At 38.6% G+C, this 26,718-nt stretch overlaps 1 pseudogene; it reads right to left on the minus strand.

Annotated features, from left to right (window-relative positions):
- Positions 1-52: 52 nt before the first annotated feature.
- Positions 53-26,718, minus strand: part of LOC121995037 — a 41,192-nt pseudogene continuing 14,526 nt past the window's right edge.

A 26,718-nucleotide genomic window follows, 5' to 3' on the forward strand; every position in this document is an offset into this window, starting at 1 on the left:
GACAAGAGGGCGAACGGAGTTCCTCCCATGCTTATTCTCGAGGAGCTAAACTTCATTCGTTATCGCTGTTTGGACATGAAGAGTTGCATGGATACTCACAATCGATCTTTCTCACGGCACTCCGATCATTGTACCAGCCCCCTACAGCTTTGGCAATCGTCTGCAGAGAGTTAAATTTGATCCCGTTATAGATGGATTGGCACATATATATATATATGGTCCAATTAAGTTTCTTCTTGTCTGTAGTTTCAGAGCTCACATTGTTTTCAATCATGGGAGAATCAACATCTTGCCATGTGGGTGGACCTCCTGACTGGCAATGAGCATGGCAGGAGATTATGAACACCCCTTGGAAGTGCTGGTTGGTACTGCTTGCAGAAACTGCGACCTGTAACCTGAATTAATCAAGCATTACGAGATCAGATAATTTCAGGGAAAAAGAGATTCTATTCTAAAAGGTCATTCCCAATTAAAAGTTATCAGAACTGTCAAAATTAACCTTGCAATGTCTGTAGGTGAGATGAAGAACACTTCTTAATATCAAACTTGCACTCTGCCCAAGCTTGTTCAGGATCCGTAGAATTTGGAACTAAAATATTCCTGATCTGCAGCGATACAAATATATATATATATATTTGATATGCTGAGCGACGCTTTGTGTGCGGCCGTGAGCGACGCGCAGACATGGCGTTGCCAGCTTGATTTCGCTACAAAAAAATATGTCATTTATTCTCTCTCCTCTTCCGTTTTTTTTAAAAGACTTCTGCATGGGAAATTTCCCAACTTAAAATCTCCCTCGTCGCTCTTTCTCTCTCTCTCTCTCTCTCTCTCTCTCCCGCCATCTCCGTCGTCCGTCGTCCGTCGTGGCTGTGCGATGCCCGCCGAGAAAGTTTCACCGATCTCTTCAATCTCACAGCTGCTTTGAAAGATTACCACCTCTCTCCATTCCCAATGGTAATTCGTTTCATTTTAATTTGTTATTCTCCACCGTTATAGCATGCATATATTAGAAGGATTAATTCTACAACGTGCAAGAACAACGACATCTACAAACGGCTGCAGCCTACAGCCACGTCTTCGCGTTAGCTGCTGCACGTTGTAGCAGCTAAAACGTGAAGCGGCCACTTGGTAAGTCAGTTTTATGGTAGATACATTTTCTAGCAGATACTACCCCTATAAATATTTAAGTTCATGTATAGCAACTTGGTAAAAAATTATTTGAAATTCTTTTTTACTGATGCAGCGGCGTTGCTTCACTTCTAAAATCTAAACGTTGCAGCAACTACTTCGCAACAAACTATCCTTGTAGTTGCTACAACTTGTAGTAGCTAACTTGGAATGACGGTCGGAGAAGGAAGGAAGAATTTATGCTACGACGTGCAAGGCCGATAGTTGCTACAAACGCTTGCAGCCACTTGGACTTTACTTTGCTGCTACTAGTTATAGTAGCTACTTCGACAATTAACTGCTACACCTTGTAGCAGCTAACTCTCAATGTAGCTGCTACAACGTGTAGCAGCTACTTAGATAGGTAACTGCTACACCTTGTAGCAGCTAACTCTCCATGTAGCTGCTACAACTTGTAGCAGCTACTTCGACAGGTAACTGCTACACCTTGTAGCAGCTAACTCTCTATGTAGCTGCTACAACTTGTAGCAACCGCTTGGTAAGTCGTGTTTTTACTAGTTATATTTTCTCGCAGAAATTAATCCTAAAAATACTTGCTAAAAAATTATTTAAAAATATTTATGCTGCTGCAGTGCCTTTGCTTTGCTGTTACACATTGTAGCAGCTACTTCGGCTAATAGCTACTACTCCTTATAGCAGCTAAATTGAAATGATGAAGCTGCTACAACGTGTAGCAGTTACTTCTTCGTTTACGCTCAACAAGATATTACTCTACATTTTCAACCAATAATAAATAGATCATATCAATTTTCATTTTTTATTTAGATCAATTAAATGAGGTTCTACACATTATAGAAGCAACTGCAGCATGTTGAAGTAGCTAGTCGTCAAAAGCTGCTACACGGTGTAGCAACTTGTCAAGAGTGGCTGCTACACTATGTAGCAGTTACTTCTGATTAGCTGCTACACTTTGTAGCAACTACTCAAGAATAACTGCTACAACGCGTAGTAGGTACCCCTAATCTCCAAATAACCTTTTTTGACCAATTAACTTTTTGTCATTATTGTGCAATTACAGTTTTACCCTTATTGGCCAAAGGTTTAAACCCTAAACTCGTCGTGTGACAAACACTTCGAAAGAATTTCAATCATAGTAGATCGGTGCCCACACGGTGTCTTTGTTAATCAGTCTCACCGCGATGACTTATTTCTCATCCAAATCTTCGCCTCCATCGTAAGTATTCTTTTAGGGGTGAAAGTTTTGAGTCGTCTCATTTTGTTTAGGAGTTTGAATTTCTAGGGTTTTAAATCATCTCCTAGCTGCTACAATGGGGATTAATGATTTTATGGCTTTTGGATTTAAGATTATGGTTGAGGGAATAAAGTATTTAAAAAAAAGTTTATCTTTGTTGTAGCAGCTACTGTAGTTGAACCCTAATGATTGATACAACATGGTTAAACCCTACAGTCCCGATGGGCTTCTCGCAATAGTAGCAGCTAGGTGAGCCTAACTGCTACAACGTGTAGCAGCTACTTATTTTTAGCAGCAACTATTCACTAAAATCTTATGTATTTGTTTGACAGAATTAAATGACGAGCCAGAGAACTGCTGCTTCCCAGGCAAATCGTAAGAAAGTGCATTGGAAAAGTAATTACCCACACTTCAAGGGTTCTTTATCATCACTACACATAAATGACCAACAGATGGAGATGATCAATGGAAGCTCATTTGCTTGGGCAGTAGTCATGCCTGAAATTGTAAATATCTGAAGCCTTATACAAAATATGTTTGACAATTGGGACGTTGAAGCCAGATGTTTCATCTTTCATAATAAGGAAATTAGCTTCACAAGGAAAGATGTTTCACTGATTCTAAGACTCCTAGACCAAGGCGATGAAGTAAATTTGCAGCAGCAGGCTGCCACCACCCCACTATTTCTTCAACACTTCAGTAATGTGGAGTGTACACAGAAGGAGTTAGAGAGTAAGATGATCAGCCTCAACAAACAACCTTCATCTGCTGAATCCGATACTCTCTTTTGCCAATTTATAATACTGTATTTCTTTGTTTCTATTTTATTTTCTACTACTAGCAGTATATCTAGATTACCAATACAATCACTAATAGATTGTGTAGATAATTTTGCTAATTTAGGTAGGTATAATTGGTGTAAGGCTGTATATGACTATATGAGCCCACAGCTGGGGGTGATTGGTGTGATGCTTTCCCAGAGGCCGAAACCAGAGGGCCTTACAGGAAATCAAGCTCCCATACTCAAAGGGTTGGCACATCTCCTCACTATAAGTGCTTCAATTTTATAATAGACTCATAAGATTTATGCAGAAAATTTCATATTTAACCATTTGTATTGTATTGCAGGTGTGGATGTGTGAACATGTCAGAATAATGAATCCTTATAGACAGCATGCCCTTCCAAGAATATGTAGATGGAAGTGGTCAGACTCCCATGTGGAGACAATAAAGTCTAGGATCGCAGAATTACCTGCTGCAAAAATAATTGTTGATTTAAGTCCATCATACCTAGAGACACATCTGCTCTCAAACAAATCTCTAGACAATGTGGTAGAGCATATAGATCAACAAATTGCTGAGGGGTTTTTACAATCAGCTGCTGAGTAACATCTTAAACAGGCAGACGACGCTCAGGAAAATCCCCAAGCATGTCCTGAGCAGGAGAAAGAGGCCTGTACAAATTCTCAAGCAAGGGAGGTCGAAATTATTCATTTGGAGTCTGTGGTTGAGGACAAGGACTAACTCATTGCCCAGATGGAGGCCAGAATTAGTGAGTTAATTATTGAGATTGAAATATGTGCCAGTGATGCAGAAACTTCAATAGCTTTCAAGGACAAAACAATTGATGAGAATGACAGAATTATAGATGTAAAAGATCAAATTATAACAGAGCAAGATAGAAAAATTAAAGATCTTCAAAGTCAGTTGCTTGCCAAGGATATAGTGTCATTACTTGCCAATCGACCATTAACAAAGTCAAAGAGGTGTGCTACAAATACAAGGACACCTCCAACTGTCAAAGAGATTAAGGGAGTGCCTTTGGCCAAAAGGAGTAAAAGAGTCACTTTCCAAGATGAGTAGGAGACAGAGATGATCAAGGGCAAAGGAGAGGAAAATGTTGAGCCTCCTGTTAAAGTACCAGATGCCCCTGTCTCATCTACTGATGTAGCTGCCATATCTTCATCAACTAAAATATTGCATACGCTTGTCAAACAAAAATCCAAAATCATTAAGGTACGATTTTGGTAGGTTAAATTTTTGTCTTTTAGTCTTAATTCACATATAATTACTCACACAGAATACTTGTCTCCATGTATTTGATCAGCAAGAGAAGTGATATTTTATGAAAACTAAAGATGATGTGGTGGCAGAGGCATTGTTGAAACTGAGTCAGCTAAAGTGAGTCAAATGTTTCTTGAGTTATTCACTTGCTGTAATGCAAATATATGATGAATCATGTTAATACTTCTATTGTGAACACAAGGATAAATTACATTGGAATTATCTTCTTATTGTATAGTTAAACAGTTCATTCATATTGTTGAATAAAATCAACCATTGCTGATCTAGAAGTTGCTATAACTCATATAATTATGTAACTTCTCCAATTGTAGCAGCAATAGGCACTATTGATGTAAAAACTAATTTAAGGGCATGCTTTATTTTTGGTTTATGTAGGGCTATGACAAAGCCTTTATGGTCCAGCGGAACAATTTCATTGAATATGTCATCTTTCTTGTGTATTTTTGATTGGACTGTCAGCAGAGATGGTGATTGCATAAATGCATATTTTTGCAATCATTGCAGAGGAAGCCAAATCTTCAGGCATACCTTATTGGCAATCTATATTTTGTCCTGCTGGTTTTGATGTAAGTATAACACCAACTCCTACTATCTAGTTTTTAATTCTCCATATATACATCCAACAATGTTTGTCTGCATATACAGGATTTGTTTGCAATGACAACATATGAGGTATTTGGGCTATCAGCAAGCATTGACACTGACAAGTCACTCAGGTATATATTATACCCATTAAATAATGCAGATGATCACTCGCACCTACTTATAATAGACCTCTAAGAAGCTCGCTATATGCATTATAACTCCCTTGGAGGCTCAGAACTATACACATCTAAGTTTCAAAATTCTGTAAGTAATTGCCATGTTGAGAAATCATAATGTATTGGATGTATGTGTGTATTGGTTACAAACTTCAAACTCATGCAGGTGGATTTTTTTTAAAAATATGAACCCATCTTACTATGAAATGTGGTATCCAGGGTTACATACCTTAATGTCAAGAGACTTTGAGGTATCTACGATCCTGGGTCCAACACAAGTAAAATCATAAGTACATATGTTTATTTATAATTTTATATATCTCCATACTTCCGCTAGAAATTATAATATTAAAAGTGTGAAATCAAGTCTATCTTTCAGGTTAGATTGTGCAATTTTTGTGATGCGATATGCCGAGAGTTTAATGTACTGAAGGCCAACAAATTTTGGACAAGCAGGAATGAGAGAATTTAGTTTTCATGTTGGTCATAAAATTTTTAATAGTAAACACTGGATTAATGACAAGGTAGGGGTGTAAATGTATTGTTAAATTGATTGTAAAGGTATTCTAATTCCCATAAAATTAGGCTTGGTGGTGTAAATGTATTTGTAATATTATTGTCAATGCCTTGCAAAGCTAATGCAGGGTCTAGCTTCAGATAATGTATATTAAATGTGACAAATTATAATTGTATATTTTTATGATCGGAAGTAGGTACTACTACAATGTGTAGCAGCTAATCTGCAGATTAGCTGCTACATGTTGAAGTAGCTACAACATAAAGTCGCTGTCATAGAGGAAATGCTACACGTTATAACATCTAATCACCATTACTAGTCGCAGAGTGTAGCAGCAACTCTTAAGAAGCTGCTACAATTTGTAGCAGCTAATCCGCACTAACTGCTACAGAGTGTAGCAGCTACTCTTGAGAAGCTGTTGCAATTTGTAGAAGATTACTTTAATACTGTATCTTGATAAATTATAATTATATTTCACCACCCCATCTGGTTGCCTTTAATATGGTATATGGAAATGATGGTTCAGTTACTACAAGGGTGTAGAAGTTACTATATGTATTGTGAAGCTAGCGAGTCCACCTTGTAGTAGTACATCTAGATCTGGTAAAAATAATAAAAATAATATTGTTATGTATATTCACTTGGTAATAAAAAATGTGAAAAATATTTTAATCAGTAGTAGTTACTACAACGTTGTAGCAGGTATTATACTAGTTGCTGCACGTTTTAGCAGCTATATCATAAAGTATAACACTAGAGTAAATGCTACACGTTGTAGCAGCTAATCCTAAGTAGCTGCTACAAAGTGTAGCAGCTTATCGCAGTAACTGCTACATGTTGTAGCAGTTAGTCTTTTGTTGCTTCTATCTGTCCTTGCAGCATCTAGTGTTGCACGATGGCGCAGCTAGTCAGTATGTACGGAATGTAGGTCTATTAAAATTTTTGATTTAAACATTATAAGCTGCGACATGTTGTAGCAGCTTTTGTACATTAAATGCACGGTAGAATTCAATACCAACGGTTGGTTAATCCTTGTCTTTACTATATGTATTATGATCTTTATCTTTTCCCAGGTCATAATAGGTTGTAGTGAGTCTTTCGATGAACCATGGACTCGAAAAGACGCGTCTGTTTGACTCGTCTTTATCAAGCGATAGGGTTTGCTAGCGCCTCTTTCCTATAAATAGGAAATTAATATAATTGACTCTTTCACGTTGCCTTGGCTTTGGTCCACATTATAGCTCCTTCATGATCATGTCTTGCTTTAGAAGGAAGACGAAACCCTCCCTGGGTGGTGTTAAAGAACCCCCTATTGAAGAGGATTCAAGCTCTACGTCTTCTTCACTTAAAAGATCAACTGTATCAGTACACTCGTTTGCTTCCAGGTTTGTATTATTCATTCATCTTGTATTTTATATATATCTTTCTTTCCATGGAATCACAAAGTTTCTAAAGTATTCGTAACAGGTATCTCAGTCTAGCCATGGAACATCATGTTATTTGTGGCTATATTAAGATTCTTACAGAACAACGGAACCAGGCGAGGAAGGAGTTAGAAGATGCCCCTTTTTGAGAGAAAAAGAACCAAACTGAACTTGTGCAGCTACGACAACAACTGTCTCAAGTCAATGGGCCATTAGAGGATGCTACAAATCAGAAGAATGAGTGAAATATCACTCTTTTTGAAGCTCAGTCTCACATCTCCATAGTGATGCTACCTTTCTACAAGAGAAAAAGAGTAAAACTGTATTTGTCCAAGTGCGACAATAACTATGTAAATTTTGTAGGTGCAGCGGAGGCCGACAAGAGGGGGGTGAATTGCTGTAAAGAAAAATAAAATATACCTTCCTCGGATTTCAACTCAATAAATAGCAACTATACAAATAAAACAAGAAAGTAAAGTAAAACAGGAATTTAACCTGGTTACAACCAAGGAGGTTGTTAATCTAGGGCGATGAAAAGCTCCACTAGCAGAATCTTCTTTATTGTAGGAGGAGAAGCCTTTTTACACTTAGAACGCTCACTTAGTTGCTAGGAATTGATTACAAGTTGGATGCTTGAGTTGTTGATTATTTTCTAGCTCCAGGAGCCATTATATATGTCCTGAAAATCCTATCCCGAGGGTCCAAGGCGCCTTTAACAAGGTTTAAGGCGCCTCCAGCTCGGTCAGCGGATAAAATTTTATCCGCTGCGTAAATGGTCTGTTTGACCAGGCTTAAGGCGCCTTCATCAGCCTTGAAGGCGCCTTCAAGCTGAAGGCGCCTTCAAGGCAGCTTGAAGGCGCCTTGAGCTGTTTATTCAGCACAGCTCCTTTTTCCAGCTCTTTTGCGTTGGCTTCCGATGCTCCGATCTTTTGGGTGATTGCGGCCAACCGGAATAGGGCTCACCCGAACCCAATTCCTGACCTTCTCCTCGAGCAGCCTTCCGTCCCGACTTAACATCCCTCGTACGCCGCACACGCTCTTCACGCCCACCGGAGTACTCTTCCATAGCTCTCTCGTCCTTCGGACGCACTAAGCCCGTCGGCTCCCTTCCCGTGTCGTCCTTTTCTCTAGCTGCGTCTTCCGCTGGACTTCCTGTGCTCCTAAGCTCCTGCACACTCAGACACAGGGATCAAACACACAGCAGGATCTAACCAACTCGGTTGATCATATCAAAACTACCACGGGGTCTAACAAATTTAATGTAGCACTAGAGAATGCTATAAAGCAAATGATTTAAGCAATAATATTTGTATTAACTATTTAGCTTAAGATATTGTCTGTCTTATGTTATTATCAAACCCAACTATAGTCTCCAAGCCTTCTTCGTTTATGCTGAACAAGAGTTGTAGTCTCTCAATCTCAATTTTGTATTTAGATCACATAATTGAGCTTCTATACGTTTTATCTATTTGATTATAAATAGTCAAAAGCTGCTACATGTTATAGCAGCTACTGCAACACATTTTTGCGTTAACATCTAGTTGTTCGAAGATGGTACCACGTGTAGCAACTTCTAAAGAGTAGCTGCTACACTGTGTAGCAGTTACTAGCGATTAGCTGCTACACAATTGCTGCGAAACTCCAGACACGTAGCTCCATATCGTATAGCAGTTACTACGGATTAGCTGCTACAGGGTGTAACATCTACTATAGCACATCGTGTAGCAGTTACTGCAGAACTACACATCATGTAGCAGTTATTGCGGATTAGCTGCTACAAGGTGCAGCAGCTACTGTAGCACATTGTAGCATTAGCATCTAGTTGTCTGACGATGCTCCCACATGTAGCTACTTCTAAAGAGTAACTCCTACACTATGTAGCAGTTACTACAGATTAGCTGCTACATATTTGTGGGTAAACTCTAGATACGTAGCTGCCACATCGTGAAGCAGTTATTGCGGATTAGATGCTACAATGTGTAGCAGCTACTCCAGAGTTGTGAGCTCCCAGAACATGTAGCAGTTACTGCTGATGCAACTAACAAGCCCCACTCTCTATTAAAAATTATATGGTCAGTAATTTATTGTAAAAATAAATAAATTTATGCAGACTCATCAATTTATTTTTGGTGACCTATGACATCTGTTCTATTTATCCGTCACGTCCATAAAATGACCACTCATAACTGTCATTTATAAGAGGTATGAGAAGTCATACCTGTTATAGACCATGACTTGCCAAGAAATCAGAAACCTGTTTTGCCATACGGCCAATTGTGGATACGTGAATACAACTATTCCTTGTTGGCGTGGGTGATGGGCCGAGCGTATTCGTCTTTTGCCACCGTGAATACAACTATTCCAATATTGACTACTAAGTGTCACTGTTTTCCTATATAACAGAGGTAGCTAGGCTCATTTCCTGACATTCAAAGATAAAATGAGTAGCTTATAAATGGATTGTCGGCATTTTCCCCACACCACCTTCACCATTTATTTCATGACATCTAGTGTACATCTTTAAGTGTTTCTTGCTCTGGAAGCGGGAATGAGAAAGTTCCCATGTTGCCTTCCACGGTATAGTGTATGCTCCCATATTCGTAAAGGAATTTCGTTAATGTGAACACCATTGTCTAACCCGGATCAACGTACGTGCCTGGGTTTAGGCTGCTCAAGGAGTGGTCTAAATTTTGTACAATTTTCCGTGTGTGCAACAAAGAGTGTCGGTCATTCGCCGAGGAATTATCATGGAGTAACAAATAGATTCTAGGATCGACGATCTTCTCCCAACCCCGAGCAAATGATGTCAGGGGCATGTAATCTTTAATTGACAATTTTACATTTACTATCGATTATCTGTCATATTGATAATAAATGTATTATTCCAATTTTATTTCTTTGCTATATTGTAATATGTTTATGTGGTAAATTAAAATAGATTCATTATTCAATATCATACTCACGAACAAGGATCCAGGAACATCAAGTCCATGTTGAAACAACCACAACACTATAGCTGCTACACCAAGGTAGCAACGGGTGGGGTTGGTGAAATGTAATTATACTTAAGTTGATGGTGTAGCAGTTATGAGTCACTAACAACATATGATTTCATGTTGTAGCAGTTATCTATCTGTAGCTGCTACAACACAGAGAGAGGCATTATGGCAGACATCTCAGATCATTAATAGATTAATAGCGTATAAATTAGAATAGTAGCATAAATTCTTTCAACGTGTAGCAGCTTCTCAAGAGTAGAAAATGTAGATACCATCTTGTTGATCGTAAACGAAAAAAAACCTACAGACTATAGTTGGGGTTGATATAATGAATGGAATAATATTAATATTGTAAATAAAGATAATAACATAACACAAACAAGATTAGCTTGTAAGTTGCAGCAGCATGTTGTGGCAGCTCACAACTCTGGATTTGCTGCTACAAAGTGAAGCAACTAATCCGCAGTAACTGCTACATGTTGTGTTAGCACACATATCGAGAGCATCTGCTACAATGTGTAGTAGCTAATCCACACTAACTGCTGCACGATGTGGCAGCTCACGTGTCTGTGGTTTCTTAGAACATGTGTAGTAGTTAACCCGTAATAATTGCTACATAGCTACTCTTGAGAAGCTGCTACACGTTGTAACATCATATGACAACTACGTGCTGCAGTAGCTGTTATAGCATGTAGCAGCTTGAAAGTGATGATACGTTATCTGTAGCACCTTTGCTCTAAGTCCAAATAGGCTTACCAAGTAATTTATATACGTTGTAGCAGTTTACTATCCGAGTAGCTGCTACACGTTGTAGCAGCAGAATTTCCACATATCTGCTCCATGTTATAGCAGGTAAGGTTACTAGTTGCTTTAATTAGTAGCGTGTTGTATTTAGGAAGTGTGCAATGCAGCATAAATCTCTGAGTGCCCCTAGAATAACCACTCATATTAGCCATTGCCCCTAGAATGACCACTCATAGCAGCCATCACCCAATGACTACTCATAGCTGTCATAAATCATGACCCGTGACTAGTTGTCTAATATGTTGCTTTGTCAGAAGGGCAACTGTGGGCTCGTGACTACACCTAATTTCCTATATAACAGAGCATTGTAACATTCATGAATGTCACAAAGGAAAATGAGTAGTAGATTCATGGATTGGCCACATTTTCTCAACACCACCTTCGTCATTCCTTTCATGTCATCCTCTATAAATCTTGAAGTGTATCAAGCTCCCAAATCGGGAAAGCCAAAGCGGTCAAGTAGCCTTCAACGCTCTATTGTATGCTTCCATAATTGTAAACGTATTTCCTTAATGCGAACACCATCGTCTAGCTCCCATCAACATACGCGTATAATGGTCAGCTGCTCATGCAAAGGTCTAACTTCTGCCTTAAATCATGTGTGTGCGACGAAGGGCCTCTGCAATGCCCCTAGGAATCCTCATGGAGTAACCATAGGATTCTCTCATCCTCGGATTTTTCCCATCATCGACCAAATGACATGAGGGACATGGAAAATAAGATATGGTGTATTTTGTTAAGAATACGGAGTACGTTGATCAAGGGAGATCGTTTATGGAGATTACTGTGGATGCAACTCGACCAATACGAAAATGACACAATTTGTGAGAACAATGTGAGCGCTCCTAGGGTTTCTAAACACTGTGTTCATATTAAACTTATGATGTAATCAAAATATAATTTTATTCACAATATTTTATTCACAAGCTGTCATTAATTTTCTTGCCTTTTATAGCATTGTAGCAATTAACATTTCAAGTAGCTGTTACAGCGTTGTAGCAGCTAACCATGACAGTTACTGCCACTGTTGGAGACAGAAACGATTGCAGTAGATATTTTAACATTGTAGCAGGTATCATTCCATGTAGCTGGTACAAAGTTATAACAGCTAACCGTCGAGTTAGCTGCTCGATATTAGCTGGTACATAGTTATCATCTGTGAAACGTCCTGAAACCATTTTTTTTTTACCTCCCACAACACACAATCCAGCATACCCTTATAGCATGACACCAATCCCAAAAGAATATTATTCCACCAAAAGTAAAAGTCATCATTCCTCACAAAATATAGCAAAGAAACTCGTTACTATGGACATCACCAAGGCAAAACTCCTTCGTGGAGAACATAAACTCAACACTCCTAATAACCGGACAATGTCATGCGTCCATCTCGCCTCCTCGCCTACTCCGCCTGTAGACCCTCCACGGCGCCCGGAGACGCATCCTCACCTGAAATGTAGGCATCATGAGTCTACAACCCAGCAAGTATTATCTCATGTAATAAAGCATAGCATCCATAAGGTAGTAGAGATAAGAGACTAAACAATGGAGACATACTTAAGTTATTGCATATCAATGAAGGAATATATGGTAAATAAAGTTTCTACACCGCTAAATAAGATGAATATGTCACATATCCGGTAACCACATTTAGAGCACAGTCAACAGTCCCATGAATCTAGAGGTACCTCGTAGAGAACATGCATCCAGTCCTATAGCCGAAGCTAACCATATCAGTCAAGTTTGGATGGGCCCTCCCCGGAGCTCATCCCGGGTCACCCATCCCGTACTGCTACCACATATGCTCATACTCATCCAATTAGCTATACAAGAAAACTTAATCCATTCATATCATACTATATCAGTAACTCATTACTTTTATTCTATATTTCATACCAATCCGCATGAATCTTTTCATATCCATTCTTAAGCATAAAACATACTAATGATTAACAACTCAACTCATAATCAGCATAATAAGAATGAATCACAGAATTTAACTAGCTTTAAGGTACAAATGAATAACAAAGTAAAGATTAGTCCACAGAAATTAACTAACATCAAGGGAACTAACGAATAAAGACCTAGCGAAGTAAAAGATGGATTACAAACATTGGAGAAATAATCTTTTCAGTAACAGAACATCAATACGGATTATGGTAACATTTGATAAAATAAACTGCAGCAAGCACCAACAACTCATATCTAATCTCCTATAAGCAAAAATTACTGCAGGTTGAGGAAAATATAAACAACAATCAAAACCCACTCCTACTCTATATCTTCTGAAATTTACGAAAGTTATAGAACCCATAACAATACCAATTGCAGTTCATTCTAATCAACCCATCAGCCCAAAATTTTAAAACATTAGGAAAGAAATAAATTCATAACCAAGTAACACCATCTTACTAAATCTACTCCCTCACCAATTGGCGATTGAAAACACATTTCAATAGGTTATCCCGGCATGACCATAATCCATCTTAAACACCAATCCACAAATCACAAAACCACATTCAAAACCAAGACATCCTTTGAGACCTAAATATATCAACAACGAAGAAAAACCACCTGCAAATCCAGAGATCCTTAAAGGAAAACCCAAAGCACAGCTCGCTAATCACAAACATCACAAGCCGGCATTAAATCACACAGTCCTCCTAATAAAACTCACAGCGGCAACAATTCGAGAGGAGAAATCGAAGTTCAAGTGCATCTACAGCCAACCAAACTCACAGGTTCTGAACAGAATAATCCCCTAGCAGCCCCGCACCATCAATAACAGTCTGCTCCGACGAAAGAAGTCCAGAAACCATACGATTCAAACAAGAGTTAATTGGAACCTCAAATGGGATTGAAGGAACTCGCAATCCTCTGTTAAATCCGAAGAAAACATCGCCGAAGAACTATGTAGAATTCCACTTACCCAAACGATAACCAAAGCCCCATCCGGCACACATACAAAACCAGCATCTCGCACAGGCATTCCAGCGAACAACCATTACACCAAAAATCGCAACCTCAATATCACGAAAGAAACCGATCCCCCACCAAAAATCCCCGCACGACGGCCACCCGTAAAAGCACAGAAAACACCCCAAGAGAATCGAACATTATCAACACAGACTTCGTCGATCATAAAACCGAAATATAAGCAAACCAATTGACCCAAATCAAAACCCAATAGAAACGAAGCCTTAACAGAAACGATCACACGCCGATAACCTCTCCCTATCGAGTTTCCACCTCCTGTTACCTCACAGATCTTATGCTATCACCGTAAGATATACTTGCCTGCTCTTCCGCTTCCCCGTCCTCCCCGAGACTTTCACTGCGCGTCCTCGTTTCCCCTTGTCCGATCTGCTCCTCACAGTGGCGATCGGCTTCCAAAATCGACGTCGCCCTCAGCTTCCACAGTCGAAGCAGCAGCTCCGCCGAGGTTGACGGCGTGTGAGGAGGCGGTGATTGAACTGTAGAGTACCTCTTTATACCTAGGGTTATTAAGTTGGCAATAGCTTAGGTTATTAACTTAAGTGGGAGTGACTAATGTACCCTTATTGGTTTCCCTAATGAGTGTCAATTTAGGTAGGTATCACCATTTAATTCCATATTTGTTTCCCCTAATTGATGTTAACGTAGATAAGTTGAGTTATTTAACCCCTATTTAATTTCCTCTTAATCGTATCATTTTGATCCTTCCAACCCTATTGTATCAATTCATCTTCTATCCTCGCCTCCATCCCCTTTTTTTATGGAAATTTAGTAATTTAAGCCTCCCGTGCATGCTCATGAAGCCTTATTCTGCTACTTATTTAATAACCTCCCCAACTGGACTTAGGGAGCCTTACAATCTGTATGTCAGTAATGTACAGGTGTTAAGCACAACAACAGCTATGAGATTGAAGATGTCGGTGAAACAGGAATAGAGGAGGGCGATATAGAGAGCGGCGAGATAGGGAGCGGCGCACCAAGTAGTTTGCAGTGCCTTTGCTTGTTAGTTGCTGCAACATGTTGTTGCAGCTCACAATTGTGGAGTAGCTGCTACAAAGGAAAGCAACTAAGCCGCAGTAATTGCTACACGTTGTGTTAGCACACATATCAGGAGCAGTTGCTACAATGTGTAGCAGCTAATCCGCAGTAACTGCTACACAATGTGTCAGCTCATGTGTTTGTGGTTTCTTCGAAAATGTGTAGCAGCTAATCCATAGTAACTGCTACACAGTGTAGCAGCTACTCTTGAGAAGCTGATACACGTTGTAGCAGCATCTGACAACTACCTGCTGCAAGGTGCTGCAGCAGTTGCTATAGCATGTAGCAGCTTTTGTGTGATTTATATGTTATCTGATAAACCGTGTAGAAGTTAAAATTAGGTGATCTAAATAAAAAACTGAGATCGACAGACAGACTAACATCTTATTGAGCATAAGCGAAGAAAGAATTGGAGACTTTAGTTGGATTTGATATACATGAATAGAAGTATATATTAATATGATTTACAATACAATGTACACGACCTGGAATTCCATGTTTTCCAACAAATGGATGGTCGCTTTAATAGTTGTTTCGGTACGGATTGTTCCTCCCACCCTAGGTAGGGGTGTGTGGCTGAACAACACGCTGGACAAATATCAGGCGCTTGCTCCATCCGCCTACGTTTATTAGACTTACCTTCGTAGGTCTGTGAAAGAGAGCATATCTCTGAGTTGGCTCGGTTTAATTCATATTGGAAGGACTTGATTTTATCTACTTGCTGCTGTTGCGATATTAGTCGACCATCTGCTTGGATCTTCTTTGTGAGGATGGTGATCGCTTAAGCATACTTCAATCCCAGGTCATTCAGTTCGACGATCCTTTGCTCTAAGTCCAAATAGGCTTTTTCCCTTAAGGCGACCTCGGCTCAAATCTGGGAATGAGCAGTAGAGAGACGCACCTCAAGTTCGCCCTGATGTGAGTGAAGAAGATCCAGAGCTTACATCGCCTATGCTAGGGATCTCTCTTTCTCAGATAATAGTTGAGGCCAAGCTTGTCCGAAATATGAATTCATACCTCTTGACTATATACCCAGGAGAAGATGGAGAAAGAGAAGGTGCAGGAGAAAATGGAGAAAGAAAATGTGCAATGATATAGACCAAATGTAAGGTCGCTACAAGTTATAGCAGCTACTTCGACATTTAATCACTACACGTTGTAGTAGCTACCTGTCCATGTAGCTGCTACAACGTGTAGTAGAAACTCGGTAAGTCATTTTATTAGTATTTTCATTTTCTATAAGATATTGGCCCTAAAATTATTGTGTGCGGTTGTACATCAACTGGGTAAGTTTTTTTTTAAATTTGTTTTTCCTACTATACTACACCGACTGTGCTTTGCTACTACACATTCTTGCAGCTACTTCGAGACATAATTGACACAACCTATAGCAACTAACTGTCAATGCCTGCTGCTATGTGTAGTAGCCTACTAGGAACGTTAGCTGCTACAATGATGTAGCAGGTCTTGCTTCGACAAATAACTTAATACTGTTCACTGTAGCAGTTAGGCAGCAGTTGCTGCTACACCGTCCTTTTTTTTGGTTACCCTCGCAATTGCTAAAATGTTAAAGTCTTAGACTATTTACCCTGTTGTCCAAGCTTGCACGGACATATGACCACTACTAACCCATACTAATTTGGGAGTAGCGACCGTCGCTTCACCTCCCAACCTCACTACGACGTCTGGTTTTCGCCTTCGACTCTTCGTCCGTCATAAGTTAATTTGACTCTTCACTTTAGAAATAGGGTTTGAACGGTTAGCTGTTAATTCGTTCGTCTGGTTCATATGGTTTTAAGTCACCTTCTAGAATATCATACTTAACTCTATGAGCATATAAATATTTCCTCTATCTTATATTTTATCCTAATTAGCCATCATCATTGATTGAAATTGATACCTTTAATTGGAGCTAAATATGCCATTCTCTAGCAATAGAAGACACCTATGATGTTAATCAGCTATACATTCCCCAAGTTGTTGAAGATCGGAAACCACGGATTGGGATGGAATTTCCATCATTGGAGGAGGCATTTTCGTTCTATAATCAATATGTACGTGAAGCCAGATTTAGTGCAAGATTAGGCAACAATAAGAAAAATAAGTGGACAAATGAAGTTGGATGGAAAAAATTTGTATGCTTTAAAGAAGGACATATAGATGATAAACAAAAAAAAAGAAGCACAAATTGACAGTGTAAATGAAAGAGCACGTGGAGAAGGAAGGACTGGATGTAGGGCAAAACTTTCACTTGTTAAAAAACAGACCGGGCCAAATTGGATTGTCACAAAATTCATGGAAAGTCATAATCATCCACTCTCTACTCCTTTAAAGGTGCATTTGCTTCGCTCACATCGCCATGTTTCTGAAGCCAAGAAAGTATTAACGCAGCAGTTTTCAGAGACTGATGTACCAACTTGTCAACAAGTCCAAATATTGGAGATAGATTCCGGAGGCCTTGAGCATCTCGGTTGCACAGAACGGGATATTAGAAAATTTGAGAGAGAACTAAGGGATGAACAAAAGGGAATTGACGCTGAAACACTCATTGAGTTATTTGCAATTGAGAAAGAGAAGAATTCCGTCTTTTTCTATGATTATGAGACTGATTCAACAGAAAGCTTCACTAGGTGTTTCTGGGTGGAACATGTATCTGTAGGATCAAAAAGAATTTAGATATTCCCACAATGATATGATATTGTCCACTTTGGGCCTAAGCTCTCATGGTTTTGCTCTTGGGCTCTACCCAAAAGGCCTCATTCTAATGGAGATATATTTTCTCTTATAAACCCATGATCTTTCCCATGTGTTTTCAATGTGGGACTATGTTTGCAATCTTGCAACGCCAATAATCCCCCCTCAAACAAAGGACCACAGGCTTCTCACGTCTAATCCTCGACCCACAAGGTCTTTCTACCCCTCAGTCCACCCGACCTACTAGGACTTTCTTGCCTAGCCGCAACTAGGACTTCCTGCCTGGTGTCTGGTCCTCTTGATCCGAATATAGGAGCCCCCATTTTCTTTGTTCGAGGTCAATATTGTACCGACATGGCTCAATTAGACCATAACTCTTGTGCAAAGTCGGCGGTTAAACCTTCTGGCAGTTCGGGCTCTAATACCAATTGTAGGATCGAAAAAAATTTAGATATCTCCACAATGGTATGATATTGTCCACTTTGGGCCTAATCCCTCATGATTTTGCTCTTGGGCTCTACCCAAAAGGCCTCATTCCAATGGATATATCTTTTCTCTTATAAACTCATGATCTTTCCCATGTGTTTTCAATGTGGGACTATGTTTGCAATCTTGCAACCCCAACAGTATCAAGGAGGGCATACAATGTCTTTGGTGATGTAGTTGTATTTGATATCACATATAACACTAACAAATATGGATTTATTTTTGCATCCTTTGTAGGAGTGAATCATCATCATCAGAGCATTGTATTTGGTTGTGCCTTTCTAAGTGATGAGAAAACTAAGTCGTTTGTTTGGTTGCTTACGAAGTTCATAGAAGCCATGCCTAAAGGTCCACCAACTGTGATCATCACCGATCAGGATCCAGCGTTGATGAAGGCCATTACCCAAGTTTTACCTCGCATAGTGCATCGATATTGTTTATGGCACATACTCAATAAATTTCCAGATAAATTACCCCCTTTGACTTTCCGCAACTACTATCAAACCATAAAGGATGTAATTGTTAACTCCTCAACCCCTGACAAATCTGATAAGTCATGGGAAGAAGTTATCCGGTGTTCTGGCTTAGAGAAAAATGATTGGTTAACATTGAAGTATGAATTATGACAAAGGTGGGTCCCATTATTCTTTAGCCATGTTTTTTCTGTTGGAATGCCAAGCAGTCAGTGATCTGAAAGAGCACATTCATTTTTCAAGAAATATGTATCACATAAGAACTCATTGATGGATTTTATCACGCGTTTTAATAGAGTATTGCGACACCAAAGATACAATGAGTTAGTTGCCGACCATATTGATATGGTCGAGCCAAAGATTAAGACAAACTGGCCTATGGAATCTCAAATGGATGGGGTGTACACTAAAAAGAAATGGTTGGATTTTCAAAGTGAAATGAGCGTGAGTCATGGTTATTATGTGCAACAAGCATCTATAGTTGATGATTTAGTGGGTTACCATGTCATGAATTTTTAAAGTGGTTCATCTGCAAAACCAAGGGTCCTCACATATGATAAACATGTAGACTACATATTATGTAGTTGTAGTAAATTTGAGTTCGAGGGCATTCCATGTAGGCATATATTAGCTTTTTTCCGTATCAACCAAGTGTTTCTATTGCCTGATAAGTACATACTCAACAGATGGACAAGAAATGCCAAGGTTGCGACAATCTATGATTTTGGTGAGCAAACTTCCATCGGTAATCTAGATGCGAAATTGATGGCAAGACACTCGAGGTTGTCCTATAAAGCTTCCGTAGTTATCGATGTTGCATCTTTGACTGATGAGGGGACAAACTTTTTGGATGACCAATTCGATTGTATATACAGTAAAATTCAAGAGTTGAACATTAGCCGAAAAAGTGACAACCAAAGTCAAAGGAAGAAAGGCATTAATGGGGGCCCCTCTATTGTTGATCCTTATTTAGTAAGGTTAAAGGGTTGTGGAAAATGATTGAAATCTTCAAAAGAGACGTCAACCTCAAAATCCAGGTTATGTGGTGGATGCGGTCACTGAGGTGTCTCAGACGACAAGCGCAACTGCCTATTATTACAATAGGGGTATGTGTCCATTAATTATCTCCTTAGAGCATACATATTTAGCTGAGCATATCAACAATTATCATACATTAACAATAAAGTTAATGACTAAACGATTGCCAGATCAACTGCTACAAAGAAGGAGAATACCAACGATGACGAATCCTATGAAGAAGATTTGGCATCTATAGCTGGTACATTCATGTTTTTTTTGTACCTATATAACTAAATCTGGACAAATTGTAGCTTATAATTATTGCACTATTGTTGTAGGTTCTAACACCATTCCCTTTACGTTATGAGGATAGGTTTGCCAAACTCTCGGCGAGTGTTTATGACTGATTACAGTTCGGTTTTCTTCTGCTCTGAACCTGATGCTATTATTCCAATAAGAATATGAGATGTATCATGTATACCTAAATTTAGTTATAAGAAAATCATTTCTCCATAAAACTACCTTTCATCACTATCCCTCTTTCCGCCAAAACTTAATTAATGGACTGATGACCTCCTTAAATAAAATAATTTCAAATAATATAATTGACCATGGATTTATGTATAGAGATTAAGGCTTGTTAGTTGCATCGTCAGTAGATGATACACTTTGTAGCATATCACGTCTCCGAAGTAGCTACTACAATATGTAGCAGCTAATCCGCACTTACTGCTAAATCGTGCAGCAGTTAATAATCAGTTACACATTCTACTCAGATTTCCACGCAACTTAAATTATATAATTGACCATTGAGTTATTAATACACAATGTAGCAGCTAATACGAAGTAACTGCTACACAGTGTAGCAGCTACTCTTGAGAAGCTGCTACATCGTGTGGAAACTCTATATACACTAAGTTGATACTATGTGTATAAGCTCATTTTTTTATCAAAAATAAAATCACATATGGGAATAGTTGTATTCACGCATCCACTGCTGGGATTATGATAAAGCAGGTTTTTAGGTTGATGTTATAGCAGTTCGGGGGCGGAAACTGCTACAACATATTACTTCATGTTGTAGCAGCTATCGATCCGTAGCTGCTACAACATAGAGAGAGGCATTCGGCTCCACATCTCAAATCATTAATAGAATAATAGCATAGAAATCTAGTCCATTACTCTCTCATCGTCCATTAAATGACCACTCATAGCAGCCATAACCCATATGACTAGTCATAGCTATCATAAATCATAACCCGTGATTGAAACTATAAAGTTGCTTTGTTAGAAGGGCAACTGTGGGCTCATGACTACACCTATTCTCAGATTTAATAATATAGCGCCATTGTCTTCCTATATAACAGAGGGTCGCAGTATTCACGATTGTCACAAAAGAAAACGAGTAGCTTATTCATGGATTGGCCACATTTTCTCGGCACCACCTTCGTCATTTCTTTCATGTCATCCTCTGTAAATCCTGAAGTGTATTAAGCTCCTAAATCGGGAAAGACAAAGCGGTCATGTTGCCTTCCAAAGTCTAGAGTATGCTTCCATACTCGTAAACGTATTTCCTTAATGCGAACACCATTGTGTAGCCCCGATGCGTGTATGTTGATAAGGTTAGGCCACACATGGAGTGGATTAGGGAGAGGATGATCACCTCGAAGGCCTTTTCCCAGTCATTACCAAAGGATGCGAGGGAGGTGGAAAATAATATAAGTTGGTTGGTGTTCACAACACTCTGTATGTTGATGAAGGGTGTTCCCGCATGGAAAAGACTGTGGACACAACTTGGCTAATATGAAAATGACGTTGTCTGTATAAGAGCAATGTAAGCGAACATGGGGGTTCTGAATAGTGTTCAATATATAACTTATGATGTAATCGAAATGTAAATTTATTGACATTAGTTTCTTGTGTAAATGTATAAATGTATTTTATAGGTGCTACATCTTGTAATCTTAGTCCTAAGTAGCTGCTACAGTATGTAGCAGCTACTGCTAGATATTTTTAATTGCCTGATTAATTTATTTTTGCATATATTATTCATATTTAATTTCTTAAGTATGTCATCATATCATGAAGTGGTAAATTCAAGTGGACTAATGAATAATGATCAAGCTCGTGACCATAGAATATGAGGTCCACATTGTAGCATCTAGTTTATGGTAAACATAAACACCATTGTAGGAATTGAAAAATCATTCCCAGATTACACATTAAAGGCAATGGGAGGAATCGGTGAAATTTAATTTTATTAAAGTTGGAATTGTAGCAGTTACTGGTCCGTAACTGCTACAACACAGACCACTTCCATCTGTATATTATTGGAAAGGCCAATGAATGTAAAAATGTAATGTCACAGTATATATATTTGCACAATAATTGCAAAAAGGTAAATGGTAAGAAAATGTTATTTTGACCGTTAGCTACTACAACGTATAGTAGCTATTCTGGCGTAACTGCTACAGAGTGTAGCAACCACTCTTGACAAGTTGCTACAAGGTGTAGCAGTTATTGCGGATTAGCTGTTTCACATAGTAGCAGCTATTGCAGAGATGTGAGTTGATACAAGGTGTAATAGTTACTGGTGATGCAACTAACAAGTCTTACTCTCTATTAATAATTCAATGGTCAGTTATATAATTTAAAAGTAATAAATTTATAGAGATGCATCAATTAATTAATGGTGACCTACCACATTTGGTCCATTCATCTGTGACGTCCATAGAATGACCACTCATAGCTGTCATTTATGACAGGTATGACTACTCATACCTGTCATAAAGCATGACTCTTGAATAATTCAAAAACCTGCTTTGTTAGAAGCCCAACTGTGGACGCGTCAATACAACTATTCCCAGATTGAATAGTAAGCGCCTTTGTTTTCCTATATAACAGAGGCATGGAGGCTCCTTTCATGACGTCCAAAGATAAATGAGTAGGTATAAATGGATTGACGGCATTTTCTCAACACAACCTTCGTCATTTCTTTCATGGCATCTAGTCTACATCTTCAAGTGTTTCTTTCATGCACTAAGGAATCCTCATGGAGTAACCATATGATTCTTGTCAAGACAAACTTCTCCCATCCTCGACCAAATGACATGGATAATGTTAGGCCGCTCATGGAGTGGTCTAAAATCTCCCCAAAATCCTGTGTTCACGATGAAGAGCCTTGGGAGTTCACCGAGGAATCCTCATGGAGTGACCATAGGATTCTTGCCTCGACGAACTTCTCCCATCCTCGACCAAATGACGTGAGGCAGATGGAAAACAAATGAGAACAATGTGAGGGGTCAAGGGGGTTCAGATTACTGACTTCACTGTGTTCTATATTACAATTACGATGTAATGGACATGTATCATTTTGTTGTGTTGTCAATATTAGAGAACACAATGTAATCTCTGCCATATTGACAATAAATAGATTATTCCTATTTTATTTCTTAGATTTGTTGGATATCATGATGCGGTAAATTAAAGTGGACTCATGAGTCCTGATCAAACACACGAACAACGAACATAAGGTCTACGTTGTAGCAGCTAGAGTGTGGTAGCTGCTACACTCATGTAGCAACTAAACCATCATTTCCAGATAACATATTGAATGCAACCGAAGGGGTCGGTGAAATATAATTATAATTTATCAATATATAATAATAAACTGATCTGCTACAAATTATAGCAGCTTCTCAAGAGTAACTGTTGCAATGTGTAGCAGCTTCTGAATATTAGATGCTACACTCTATAGCAGTTAATGCTGATTAGCTGCAACACATTGTAGCAGCTACTTCGGAGACGTGATCTGCTACAAAGTGTAGCAGCTACCTTCGATGCAGCTAACAAGCCTTAATCTCTATTAATAAATCAATGGTCAATTATATTATTTGAAATTATTTAATTTATGGAGACCATCAGTCCCATCAATTGAGTATTGGCAGAAAGAGGGATGGTGATGAAAGGAAGTTTTATGGAGAAATGATTTTCTTATAACCAAAATTAGGTTTATGTGATACATCTCAGATTCTTATTGGAATAATAACTTCAGGTTCAGAGTAGAAGGAAAGCGATCTGTAATCACTAATAACCGCTCACCGAGAGTTTGGTAAACCTATCCTCATAACGCAAAGGGCAAGATGTTAGCACCTGATAATACCAAAGATAATTATACATTGATATTTATTTAGATCTAGTATTAAAGTGAAATACAACTTTGAAGATACCAGATATAGATGGCAAATCTTTTGTTGGATATGTAGAGTAGCTGCTACAATGTGCAGCAGTAGATGCTACAAGGACAGTTAGAAGCAACAACGACTAGCTGCTACAACGTATAGCAGTTACTGTCGATAAGTTGATACACGTTGTAATCCAGCTTTTATTTGTCCCCTTTAGCAGCTACTGTCGAAAAACTGCTACAGTTTGTACAAGCCTCTTTAGCTGCATATTCAAGCACTTGGTGGGGAATTTCCTGAACATCAGTTGCCTGTTCAGTAAATTGCTATGGAATTTGTTCATAATTTCCCTCATCAGCTAATTGTAAAAACTCCTCTGTAATTTGTTGATCTATATAGTCTACAAGATCTTCTATGGAATCATTTGAGAGCAGATGTGTCTCTAGGTCCGATCGACTTAAATCAGGAATTATTTTTGCAGGAGATAATTCAACGATCCTAGCCTTTATTGTCTCCACCCGGGAGCCTGACCACTTCCATCTGCAAATTCTTGGAAAGGCATGCTGTCTGTAAGGATCCATTATTCTGACATGTTCATACATCCAGATCTACAATACAATAAATTTGTTTAAATATGATATTTTCTGCATAAATCTTATGAGTCTATCATAAAATTGAAGCACTTACAGCGAGTAGATGTGCAAACCCTTTGAGCATGGGAGCTTGATTTCCTGCAAGGCCCTTTGGGTTCGGCCTCTGGGAAAGCATCACACCAATGACCCCAGCTGTGAGCTCATATAGTTATATATAGCTTTACACAAATTATACTTACCTAAATTAGCAAAATCATCTACGCAGTCTATTAGTGATTGTACTGGTAAATCTAGATATACTGCTAGTAGTAGTAAATAAAACAGAAACAAAGAAATACAATATTAAAAATTGGCAAAAGAGAGTATCAGATTCAGCAGATGGAGGTTGTTTGATGAGATTGATCATCTTATTATCTAGCTCCTTCTGTGTACACTCCACATTATTAAAATGTTGAAGAAATAGAGGGGTGGTGGCTGCATGTTGTTATAAATTTACTTTATCACCTTGGTCTAGGAGTCCAAGAATCAATGAAACATCTTTCCTAGTGAAGCTAATCTCCTTATTATGAAAGATGAAGCATCTGTCTTAAACATCCCAATTGTCAAACATATTTTGTATAAGGCTTCGAATATTTGCAATTTCAGGCATGACTACTGCCCAAGTAAATGAGCTTCCATTAATCAACTCCATCTGCCGGTCATTTATGTGTAGTGATGATATAAAACTATTGAAGTAAAGGTAGTTACTTTTCCAGTGCACTTTCTTACGATATGCACGGGAAGCAGCAGTTCTCTGGCTCGCCATTTACTTTTGTCAAAGAAATATATAAAATCTTAATGATACTCAGTTGCGTTCAGTGTAATGCAGTTGATTTTCACCCATAATATGATACCTAACACTGTTATTTTTAAACCATAATCTAATACATTACAATGTCTATAATTTTTCCTAGGTAGTACAATGTGAGTGGTTGCTGCTAAACATGAGTACTCTACACGTTGTAGCAGTTAGTGTCAAGTAGCTGCTACAATAGTGAGAAGCCAATCGAGAATGTAGGGTTTAACCACGTTGTATCAATTTGTAGTAGTTCAATGACAAGAGTTGCAACAATAAAGATAAACTTTTTTTTTAAAACCCTTGATTGGCTCAAAGTAAACCCTCAATCATTAGCGACCTACAAACATTAAACCCCATTGTAGCAACTAGGAGATGAATCAAAACCCTAAAAATTCAAACTATTAATGTAAGCGAAGCTTTGGATGAGAAACCCTAACACAATACTTACGATGGAGGCGAAGCTTTGGATGAGAAACAAGCCGTCGCGGTGAGGTTGATTGATGAAGACTCCGTGGGGCACCAATCAACTATCAATGAAATTCCTTCGAAATATTTATCACACGACAAGTTTAGGGGTTAAAAATTTAGCCTATGAGGGTAAAAATGTAATTGCACAGTATATATATTTGCACAATAATTGAAAAAAGGTAATTGGTAAGAAAAGATAATTTGGACCGTTAGCTGCTACAACGTGTAGCAGCTTCTGATGACTAGCTGCTTCAACGTGCTGCAATTATTTCTACAACGAAATGTAAGAAACCTTCATTTAATTATATGCTAAATAAAAAACTGAGATTGCTATGATCTATTATTGGTTGAAAATGCAGAGTAACATCTTGTTGGAGCGTAAACAAAGAAAGAGTTGTTACATCGTTGTAGCAGATAACTTACCGAGTTAGCTGCCACAAGTTGTGGCAGCTACCTGGAAAGTTAGCTGCTACAAGGTGTAGCAGTTATTAGTAAAAGTTGCTGCTTCAACGTGTAGCAGCAAAGTAAAGCGAAGCGCTGCAGCAGAAGAAATAATTTTAAATTATTTTTTAGCAAGTTAATATACAACTACAAAAATATGGCTACTAAAAAAATGACTTACCGAGTTAGCTGCGACAAGTTGTGGAAGCTACCTGGAGAGTTAGTTGCTATAAGGTGTAATAGTTATTAGTCGAAGCAGCTACTTCAACGTGTAGCAGCAAAGTAAAGCGAAGGTGATGCAGCAGCAGAAATAATTTTAAATCATTTTTTTAGCAAGTTGATATACAGTTACAAAAATATGGCTACTAAAAAAATGACTTACCGAGTTAGCTACTACAAGTTATGGCAGCTACCTGGAGAGTTAGCTGCTACAAGGTGTAGCAGTTATTAGTCAAAGTAGTTGTTTCAACGTGTAGCAGCAAAGTAAAGCAAAGGTGCTGCAGCAGCGAAAATAATTTTAAA

Source organism: Zingiber officinale, chromosome 6A (genome assembly GCF_018446385.1).
Source record: "Zingiber officinale cultivar Zhangliang chromosome 6A, Zo_v1.1, whole genome shotgun sequence".
Taxonomy (NCBI): domain Eukaryota; kingdom Viridiplantae; phylum Streptophyta; class Magnoliopsida; order Zingiberales; family Zingiberaceae; genus Zingiber; species Zingiber officinale.